Source organism: Phoenix dactylifera, unplaced genomic scaffold (genome assembly GCF_009389715.1).
Source record: "Phoenix dactylifera cultivar Barhee BC4 unplaced genomic scaffold, palm_55x_up_171113_PBpolish2nd_filt_p 002344F, whole genome shotgun sequence".
NCBI lineage: Eukaryota > Viridiplantae > Streptophyta > Magnoliopsida > Arecales > Arecaceae > Phoenix > Phoenix dactylifera.
This window is the reverse complement of record NW_024069579.1, coordinates 20,530-30,934: the sequence shown is the minus strand read 5'-3', so window position 1 is coordinate 30,934 and position 10,405 is coordinate 20,530. Positions and strand designations below refer to the sequence as shown.

General features: G+C 37.5%; 1 long non-coding RNA gene across 1 annotated transcript; it reads left to right on the top strand.

Annotated features, from left to right (window-relative positions):
- Positions 1 to 686: 686 nt before the first annotated feature.
- On the top strand, positions 687 to 4,724 carry LOC120109542. The gene is made up of 3 exons (XR_005510388.1): positions 687 to 818; positions 4,454 to 4,556; positions 4,687 to 4,724. It is a non-coding gene; the product is annotated as an uncharacterized LOC120109542 (long non-coding RNA).
- The last annotated feature ends 5,681 nt before the right edge of the window (positions 4,725 to 10,405 follow it).

Below are 10,405 nucleotides of genomic sequence, written 5' to 3'. Positions count from 1 at the left end.
TAAGGACTCCAACGTTTACTTCTAGTTGCTTGCCTTGGATGTAAATCCCCACTCGTGTTTCCATGATTCTTTGTGTAATCAATGCTCAAACTGTTTAGATGGACTTTTCGGGCATCATACTTTCACCATATATATATATATATATATATATATATATATATATATATATATATATATATATATATATATATATACAAATTGTCTTAAGCTTATTCGCCAATGTCATATTACCATTTAATCTGAATTTTCAGCACTGCTGCCTTTGATAAGCTGAAGCATTCAAAAGACAAGTTTTTTAGTTCTTACACTTTATATTGTTTCCAGCTGTGGGACCAGGAAGGTGTACAGTAAACAATGGAGGTTGTTGGTCAGAAACGAGGAAAGGGAAAACATTTTCTGCCTGCTCAGTTCAGTCATGTTACTTTCTCCATTGTTGAATATACATTCATGTTGCACCTATTATTCTAGAAGATGATCCTGTACTAATAATTGTTTCTTGTTGCATTAAGGAATAGAGCTGAGAGGGTGTCGCTGCCCATTTGGATTTCATGGTGATGGTTATAATGCGAAGGTAATACTTTCTGATCACATTTCATTATCAATATACTTCTCCTAGACTTATATTTATGTTTAAGTCTCATAGTTTGTATTTTAAAAAATAACAATAAATTTTATATGAATGTGTTAGACATTAATGAATGCAAGGAAAAGCTTGCATGCAACTGTCCTGATTGCTACTGCAAGAACACCTGGGGAGGATATGACTGCAAATGCAAGGGAAATCTTTTGTACATAAAGGCAGAGGACACCATGCATTGGTAAGAATACTATATCAATAATAAGAAACAGATACAATATTCACAATGAATATATATATATATATATATATATATATATAGTTCATTATCGATTATTATATGTGTCACGCCCCGAATTTGGTTCATGACACGGCCGTGCTATTTGCGAACCCTTGCCCACAATAACACGCAGCCACTTTAAAACTTTAAATCAATTATGAACAATTTCTTTCTTGAATGTTATCAAATGTTTCATCAATAAAAGATTGATTACAAAGCATCTAAAAATAGCAACATTTAATGTGTCATTTTCTTTCCCCATATCCCTGAAGCATGTCACGCTCCTCGTTCCTAGCATCTCCTATTCATCTGTAAGAACATAAATAAATGGGTATGAGCTATAAAGCTCAGTAAGTAACTATGCATAATCTTATCTGATCAATCATAATATTTCTCATACTAGTGCATTTATTTAAGAAACTAACAATTGTAACAAAGTAAGTATTTCATATAACAAACTAGTCATAAAAACTATGCATGTCCATTTATGCAACTTCATAAACATGGCTATGCATCATAAAACTTTTGCCATTTATGCAATATAAAACTTTTGCCATTATTCCATACTTTGAAATTCGTGCTCTCAGATGATAGTGCAGCTATGGTCACTATTATTACCCGTGACAGGGCCATAATCTTTACCAACTATTATTCCCCGTTGGCAGGGTCTAAGCCAAGCTACTATAACCCGCTGGCGAGGGCCATAATCTTTGCCAACTATTCTTCCCCGTTGGCAGGGTCTAAGCCAAGTTATTATAACCCGCTGGCGAGGGCCATAATCTTTGCCAACTATTATTCCCCGTTGGCAGGGTCTAAGCCAATTATTATAACCCACTGGCGAGGGGCCGTATGCCGAGCTACTGTAACCCGCTGGCGAGGGCCATAATCTTTGCCAACTATTATTCCCCGTTGGCAGGGTCTAAGCCAAGTTATTATAACCCACTGGCGAGGGCCGTATGCCGAGCTACTGTAACCCGCTGGCGAGGGCCATAATCTTTACCACTGCAGGTCATCTTCCAGTTACTATTACCCACTGGCGGGGTCGTAAAGCCAAGTTACTTTTACCCACTGGCTGGGGTCGTATGCCTAGTTACTGTTACCCACTGGCGGGGTCATACATAGCAATCTGAGAGTTCTTTAAAACATATCATGCTTTTCATAAATCTTTTCTCATCGATACATTGGAAAGTGAATAATGGCATCATGTTGAATAAATTCATGATCATGCTGAAAAACTTTATTTTTCTATGCATCTTTCTATAACATCATAATCATGCGTACATAATATAATAATAATCATGATGAATGCTATTTATCCAAAATCATGTGATCATTTGCTAACCCATGCTTGATCCTAAATTTATGAAAACATAAATAGCCATATACAATTTTATAAACAAGTATTTGATTCAACCATAAGATTATATCAGGGTTACTTACTACACAATTCCAATTCTATAAATAATACTTTATCACCATATAAAACGTGATACATGATCCATAATAAGATTAAGACATGTTACTTACATTAATTTGCCCATCAAATGCCAATTCTTCAATACCTAGCAAGATCATTAAATTACATGTCACTGACATATTTAATTTCTATTTACTTATAATCTTAAGTCATTTAACAACCCATCCCTAAGACTCATTTCATTTTTCGGGTCCATAGCCCAATTTAATTTCTGGTTTCAGGCCCATGGCCCAATTCAATTTCTGGTTCTGGGTCTAATTTACTTCCTGGTTTCAGATTTGATTAAATTCCTGATTCAGGTCTGGTTCACCTTCTGGTTCGGGTTTGACCCAATTGCTTCTCTGGTTCAGGTCAGGGCCCATTTGCATTCAGGCCCCAAGTTTAATTGGTTTCTGGATCAAGCCCGTGGCCTGATTCAATTACTGGGCCCCATTTGTATTCAGGCCCAGAAACACAATTAGTTTAATTTATAATTTAATCCCTTATCAGTTCTAATTAATTTAAAAGGGAGCCTAGTCTCAATCTATATTCAATTCGTCCCTATATTAAAATTTGAGCTCTTCAGCCCAGTTAGTTTTAGTTTAAGAACACTAGGCTTGAATCAGGGCCCAGCCCCGGCTTCCAGGCTTCTAAAGCCAGGTTTATTGAAAACCCACTCCGAATCAGGCCCATTTCGGAATCAGGCCCATTTCGGCCCACAGCCATTTTATTTTATTTTTCCTCCTTCTTTACTTTTCCTTCTTTTCTTCTTTTTTCTTTTCTTCCTTCTCCACTTCTTCCCGAACCTTCTCTTTCTTCCTTCTATCGTTCATCCGATCTCCTCTCTCTCTTTTTTTTTTTTTTTTCCCTATTTTCTCCCCGAAACTGGGGGAGCGAGTCGGAAGGGTGCTCAGGATGAGGCCGGCCCGAAGCCGACGGCGCTGCGGCCCACCGGCGGCGGCCGGGATCCCACCTGCGGCAGCCGCGGCCCGACTGGCAGCTCTATCCTCCACCTCCGGTGGAGGAGATGGGGTCACGACCCACCCGTCGGGGAGCGCAAGACCGGCGAAGCCGGTGGTGCTCGCGAAACGCGCGGCGACACCCGCGGTCGGCCCAGATGGCGTCTACGGTGGCCCGAGCCGACGAGTCCCAATGGCCATCGGAAATCGCCCTCGGTCCATCTTCTCTGATTCCCTCTAGCCACATCAAACCGGTTCCCTCCATGGGAACTGGATTTGAACAAGCCGAGGACCATCCCCACGAATCGGAGGTAGGTTCATTTTGGATTTTTAGATCAGGGTTTTAATGGGAAGGGGAGTCATCGTTGAGTGAGGGAAAGGTTTTCATCATGGGCTGTCATGGTTTTCGGTCAATAGCCAGTGCGGATGATGCGCCCTGATAATGATCTTCCCCTCTACATCATCTCTACCCATCTTTCTGTTAATCCTCTTTAGCTAGTTGGATCTAAGCTATTACATGTAATCTGATGGGGAGAAGGGTTAGGGTTTACCTCATTCCCGATGAGCCGTGAAGTATTTCCGCGATTACTGTGCCTGCTCCGGCCGGCAGAAGGTGATGACAAGCTGGAGATCTCCCTCCTCCGGCGCCACTGCTCCTCAGTCCGCTCCTTGCACAAGGAAGACAGAAGTAAGGGAGGTAAGAGGTGGTCGATTGGAGTTCTTGTGACTCATGGGACTTTGTCGTCCTCATCCAGCTCGGGAGGGTGGGGGACCGCGGTGTTAGGCAGTTTCAAACTGGCCTCAACAGCTAGCCGTTCTGCCACCGCCTTTTCCCGAATCACCGATGGACCGCCGATTCGGGTCCATCGGGGTCCGGGGTTTTAATTGGTTCGATTCAGCTTTTACTTTGGGATGAACGCAATATATTTATGTATTTATAAGGACTAATTTTACTCATGGTGTTTGGTGGTGTAATGGTGCTTAGTACTACATCTGCCAACGAAGTGATGTATGAGGATGTGTATGCATGTACTGTATTTTCTAGCTGCCCCAGATTTTCAGAAACCAATTGCAAAATAAAATTATTTTTTTTTGTCATTGCTGTATTTTATGGTTCTATTTTGATGCTCAGAATTTTGTCATATATTATGAGCTTGATTATAATTTGTATTTTAATGCAGCCAAGAATATGTCGAGGTTTGGTTGGTTTTTGACTATTTTGGTTCTCGCATGTGTGGTTGGTGTGGAATAGCAGGTTATATATTCTACAAATACTGGCTCAGGGTATGTTTGTCCGACATCAAAATTGACAATAAATTGGCCATAAATTTCTATAAGAAAAAAATGAATTGCTCACGTATCATAACAATGTTCCTTATGATATCTTTGACTGTCTGATGATTGCCTTTTGCAGTCTTACATGGATTCTGAGATCATGGCTATCATGTCCCATAACTGCCATTAGACAATCAGCACAATGAGAGCCGAGCCCTAAGACCGGATTCCAACAGCATAGTAAGGCAATTTGTTCAATTTTTTAGATAATCTCATGTGCTCGTTTTGTTTTACATTTTCAAAATCTTAGGCTTTGACAGGCTGATTTATTTTGCAGGGAAAGATTTCAGACATAAATTCAAATGTGAATTATAGAAGTTCTCTTCAGAGTGGTTAGATTGTGGCCACAAGTTTTCAAGAATCAAAGTAGTCGCAGATCATTTCATCATATATGAAATATTTTCCTTGTAAAATGTCATATGGTTGGAAAATTTACAAGCGACACAAGAAATCGATCATGGTTTTATCAGTAATCACTATTTCTTTTAATGCATAGGTTATTACAATTATGATGTAATTTCAGATATAAAAAAACACATGATTAATGTAAATCACTATGATAAGAACCAAAAGTTACATCGTGCTGTTTGTTTCACATAAAAGTTGTGTGCGTATTTATATTCAAGTAAATAGTGGCAATTTCAGCAAAAAGTTACTTGATGTAAAAGGGATGTTGATTAGATTTTGTGCTCCTAGATTGACACATCTCAACAAACTCTACATGCATCAAACATATGCGGGGATGAGAGATGAGAGGAATTGCCCTCACTTGATTTGCTTTTTTTTCTCTATTAGAGTCGTGTGTTGAGAAATAATAGCCCTAGATCGGATAAGTTAAAGGATTCTTGTGGTACTTATATACTCTTGAGCTCATCTATCTAAACGTTTGGATTTTTAGATAGAATTTGAACATAATACCAAAGCCCATTGATCCTTATTGCCTACCAAAATCTCTATACTCCACTTACTAATTCACGTGTCACCTCTCATTTCATATTTTATCTCTCATGTTTTACATATGAGAGGAGGTGTTGAGGAATAATAATCTCGTATCAGATAGGTTAAGAATTCTTGTAGTGCTTATATACTCTTGGGCCCATCGATTTAAATACTCATCCATCTGAATACCCAGGTTTTAGATAGGAACATGACATCATAGCCATCCATTTGGCTGGCTGAATAGGAGAAAAGCGAATATCTCATCTCTCCCTATAGAATAATGTCTCAAATTAATGAATCTTTCAGATGTGATTGAGGAGCTGGATAATTATTTACCTTAAACATTATGATAAGTAAGACTTATTTTTTAAATATAGAATTTACTGAGAGCTATTGTGCATCCTAGCCAAACTAGGAGTCATTGTTAATTGGAGTCCTATATTTAATAAGAATAAAATGTAAAAGAGAGTGGTTCGATTCTATATGTGGTCGTCCCAAGTCCTTCAAAATTCTGAAATTTATGTTAAAACTAACTTGAAATAGGACAACTAAAGTTAATCCTAGTGTTGGTTGTTCTAAAAATCAAGCTAGGATCTGTTGGTCTCGCACCTTATATATCTCCAATACCACCTCCTATTAATGCCATAAGAGAGGCAAATGTCTCTTCCATGGATCCTAAAGTCTTGAGTCCAAAATGGACTCCTCAACTGTTTCAGAATAGATTAAAAAGGTTCACAATCACAAGTACAAGACTTCATTCTTTTGAGTTGGAAAACAGAAGAAATCCTTTTCTTTTCCAACCTGCAATCCATCCAATTCTATTTCAGAGTAAACTAGTTAGCGGCGAAGAAGCATAGTGATGTGCCATATTCTGGCTTTGAAAGAGTTACCAGAAGATTACTCCACTAAATCACCAAAGCGGAACTAGGATTTTGCTAGGGGGAAGGCAGCCAAGAATATAGTTGTGGAGCCAAGACTGTTCGATTTCTATATTGAGATTCAATAAACACTTATGGTGCATAGCTCTTCAGTGGTGAAATTAGGAGCCAAGACTTGGTCTCAAAGTCCAAAGTTTGCTAAGATGAAGGTTCAAGAAGCTGTTACTCTTAGGTATCCAATCATCCACTGCATGAAGCTGCTGCTCTTAGTCACATCCTCTCACACCCAATGTGCACCTATCAAATCTTACATGTTCTATAAACGACAACCATGAAATCTAAGAAACACACCAAAAAAGGACATATTTTGGGCTTTAGAGAAGTGTTTTTGTAACTTTAAAGCAAAAAAATTGTGCTTCTTGAAAAGGTTAAGTATTTGATACCAGTACTTGAGAAGTGCCTTAACAAGAAGGAAATAGAAAATCTAACCTGAACTTCTTTTGTGAGAAAAACTTTTCAGAAAGGAGAAGCAACATCAATCATAGCCCTTTTTTTGAAAGTATCAATCATACATTTTACACAATGTCAGGACACACTAAAGGATCAATCCATTCTGCCTGATGAAAAGTTTTATGCTTACTTGCAACTGCATATCCATCTTAATGAGCAAATGATAAAATCGTTTTTCTCTGGAAAAAAATATTCACTAAATACTTAAAATTTGTTTTTTGGTAAAATGATAAGTTTGTACTCAGATCATTGTTTGTTTAGTTATAAGTAGTGTAACTGGTAAATTCACACCATCTAGATGGGCTATTTTAATCAGCAGATAGGCATACATAATTAGATTGGGATCCAACTTTTTTTTTTTTTTACAATTTACAATTCAGTTGATGCTAATCTGGAAATTTGAAATCACATGAATAAGTTGGATAGGAAGTTCAATAACTTAGCCATTTGGAATAAATGGACCAATGAAATCTAGTAGATGACTATAACAAGAAGTTTTTTTGGAAACAGTACTCATGTAAAGCTTACATGAAGCTTTTTCCAAGGTGGTGAAATTGATATTTGCTCTAGATGTGGGGAGGCATGATTTTTTAGGCCGCCTTATCGCATGATGCATTTTTTCCCAAAAAGTTAACCTTGCATTTATGCGATAAAAAGTTTACAATAGATAGAATTTTGATGCAGGAGCATTGTTAAACAGATAGACCCATGACCCTTTGTAGTGTGCTATTTGCACTGCAGAGTACTATGTAGACTTGATTGCCATCATCAAAAGATGGACAACCATAAAATGACACATAAGACCACCTTGTTTGATGGCCATTCATCTCTTGATGGCATCCATTGAGTGCTGCACAACACTCTGCGGTGCAAACTGCCCACCATAGAGAAATCATGCTCAAACAAAGAAAGGATAGAAGTATAGGGGATTGTGGAATAGAATATCTGGCCTAGAAGGGAGCGACATGATAAAACTTGAAGGTGCTTACAAGATTTTTTGTATAGCATCCAATGCAATGGTCTGAATTTCCAAAATGAACGAGAGCCTTCTTTTTGTGATAAAATGAAAAATAGTCACAAAAGATATATATTTTGTAACAGTATTTCTTTTTGTCATTAAAGATATAGAGCAAAATAGTTTCTTCTGACCACTTCTTATTTCATCACTAAATATGGGGTTTTTTGTGTGACTAGAATTGTATTTCGTCAGTAAAAATTCGTTACCAAAATTCTAAATTCTTATAGTGCATATATAATAATAGTAGCCTATACATTACAAGCCAACAAGAACAAGTGTTAACAATTAAGTAGTGACACCTTTGTCTCAGTAGTTAATGGGATCCACTTTTGAATATTAAGATTGTAATATTGTTGGAAAAGGATCCTTTTGCCGATGAATAAAACTAATTTATCTTCAATTTATCTTTGCTTTCATTTTTAAATTTCTTGCTTTTAATTTTCCAGTAGGGCTCTAATTTACCGGCAGGAGTAGCAGTAGAGTATTCCAATCATAGCCTCAATTACATCTCATCTTTCCTTCTATCTAAGAAAGGCATGATGGTAGTGAATGTTCTTTAAGGTCAAGGCATCTACTCTCTTTCTATCCTTCTTTCTCTTTCACCTAGAGACACTAGGGGTATTCCCCATGCGCATTCATACGTACTAGTTTAAAAAGAGGGCATATGTGTCGTTCGATCCAAACTAATAGAGAAAAAGAGCGCGAACAACCTCTTTTTGGCATGTCAAGTAGAATAGTCGTATAACTATTTGTATGGCGCTACGCCTAGAAATTGACAAAGCGGTTAAGAGTAAAGTAGCCACCGTACTACGGCCACTTATGGAGCGATTCATTGCATCCTTGGTTTCTGTACCGGAACATGTTGAAAGACTTGTTTCTATTATTAAGAGCCGATATCATAAGCCATAGCATGTTCTAGTGTATAATGTAGAGGAATTATTCGATCCTATCTTTGTGGCGGATGACTCGATCTATCAAACTTTGCATGAAAGTGTTGAGATCTTCGAGGAATTTGGGATTTCATCCTATTAGGAGAAAAATGTCAAAGACTATCTTGTGGAGTCCTCCAATTCACCAAACCGATGGAAGGCGAAAAACCTACCAATAAGTGCAGGAATATGCCAGACCAAACAAGAAGTCAATACTTCGGTCAAGATTGGATTGATCTTCGAGCTAAAAACTCGCCATATCAATTTGCAAAAGGTTGATGTTTATATGGTTGGCGAGACTACAATGACACAATTCTTCAATGGTGGAATTAGTGACTTAACGGATGGGGGGTAATGTTATAACCTTACGGTACTAGCCTTTCCTATTATGAGGGCTAGGGCAATGCTCCCATTGATGTGGTTGGTATGCAACCTATGTCTCATATGGCAAGGGAAAGCACATTGATGGATTTTACCTCCATCTGATCTTTCATGATTTCTACTTGTTGCTTAAGTTTAACTTCGCCTCTACTAGATCCTCCTGAGTCTTCAATCGACTAAGTTGAATAATATCCAAGTCCAAAATTGGCCGAAATATTAAAAGTATAGGCTCATACACCAAGGGTGCAAGACCGAGTGAATATAACGTAGACCTAGAGGGAGGAGAGCTATTGACTAGGACAAGAAGGGAGGTGATTGTTATGCATAGTAGATCACGTGATACAAGGGCGGCTCAATGTATTTGGAGGCTTAGGGCGAACTTACTGAAAGGAACTTTTTTTTTGAACAATGATAAAAAAAATTTAATCATTGCAAAATACTTTTAAAAAATTTATTTAAAAATAATTCATCTAGATTTCTAAGATGCAAAATTACTAATCAAAATTTTGTATTCAAGATTCATTAAAATACCATTTTTAAATCGATAATATAGCTAATCCATTTAATCTTTCTTGTGACATAATTGACTGCAAATAAGATTTTATCAATTTTAATTTTGAAAAATTTCTTTCAGCAGGAACAAAATAGCAAATCCATTTAATCCATGTTTTTCAGATATATTCACCTAATCACCTTACTCCTTGATTAGCTTCTCCTCAACCAATGAGCTCGGCATCCTTTTCTCTACTCTCGATGCATCATTTATCCATCTCTCCAGCCTATGAAAAAGGAAAAAAGGAAGAGGTCGGAGGTCCCTAACATTGTGAAAACTAATCTACTGGGCATTACAACAAACATAAATCTATTGGGCATTATAATAAATAGATGGTAGACAACTCAGTCATAGTACTTAAAATGAAATTAAAACGATGTTAAAAGGGCTTTTATGGTGGAGCTAGGGGAAGGCTATTAATGGTGGAGGTGGTGATGGTAAGGTGGTGGTGGTGATAGGGGAGAAAATGGATCTTGACCCTTTAATTCACAGAGAAAAAGAAAGAGGTCCTTAACATTATGAAAACTAAATCTATTGAGCATTACAATAAACATAAATCCACTGGGCATTATAATAAATAGATAGTAGAC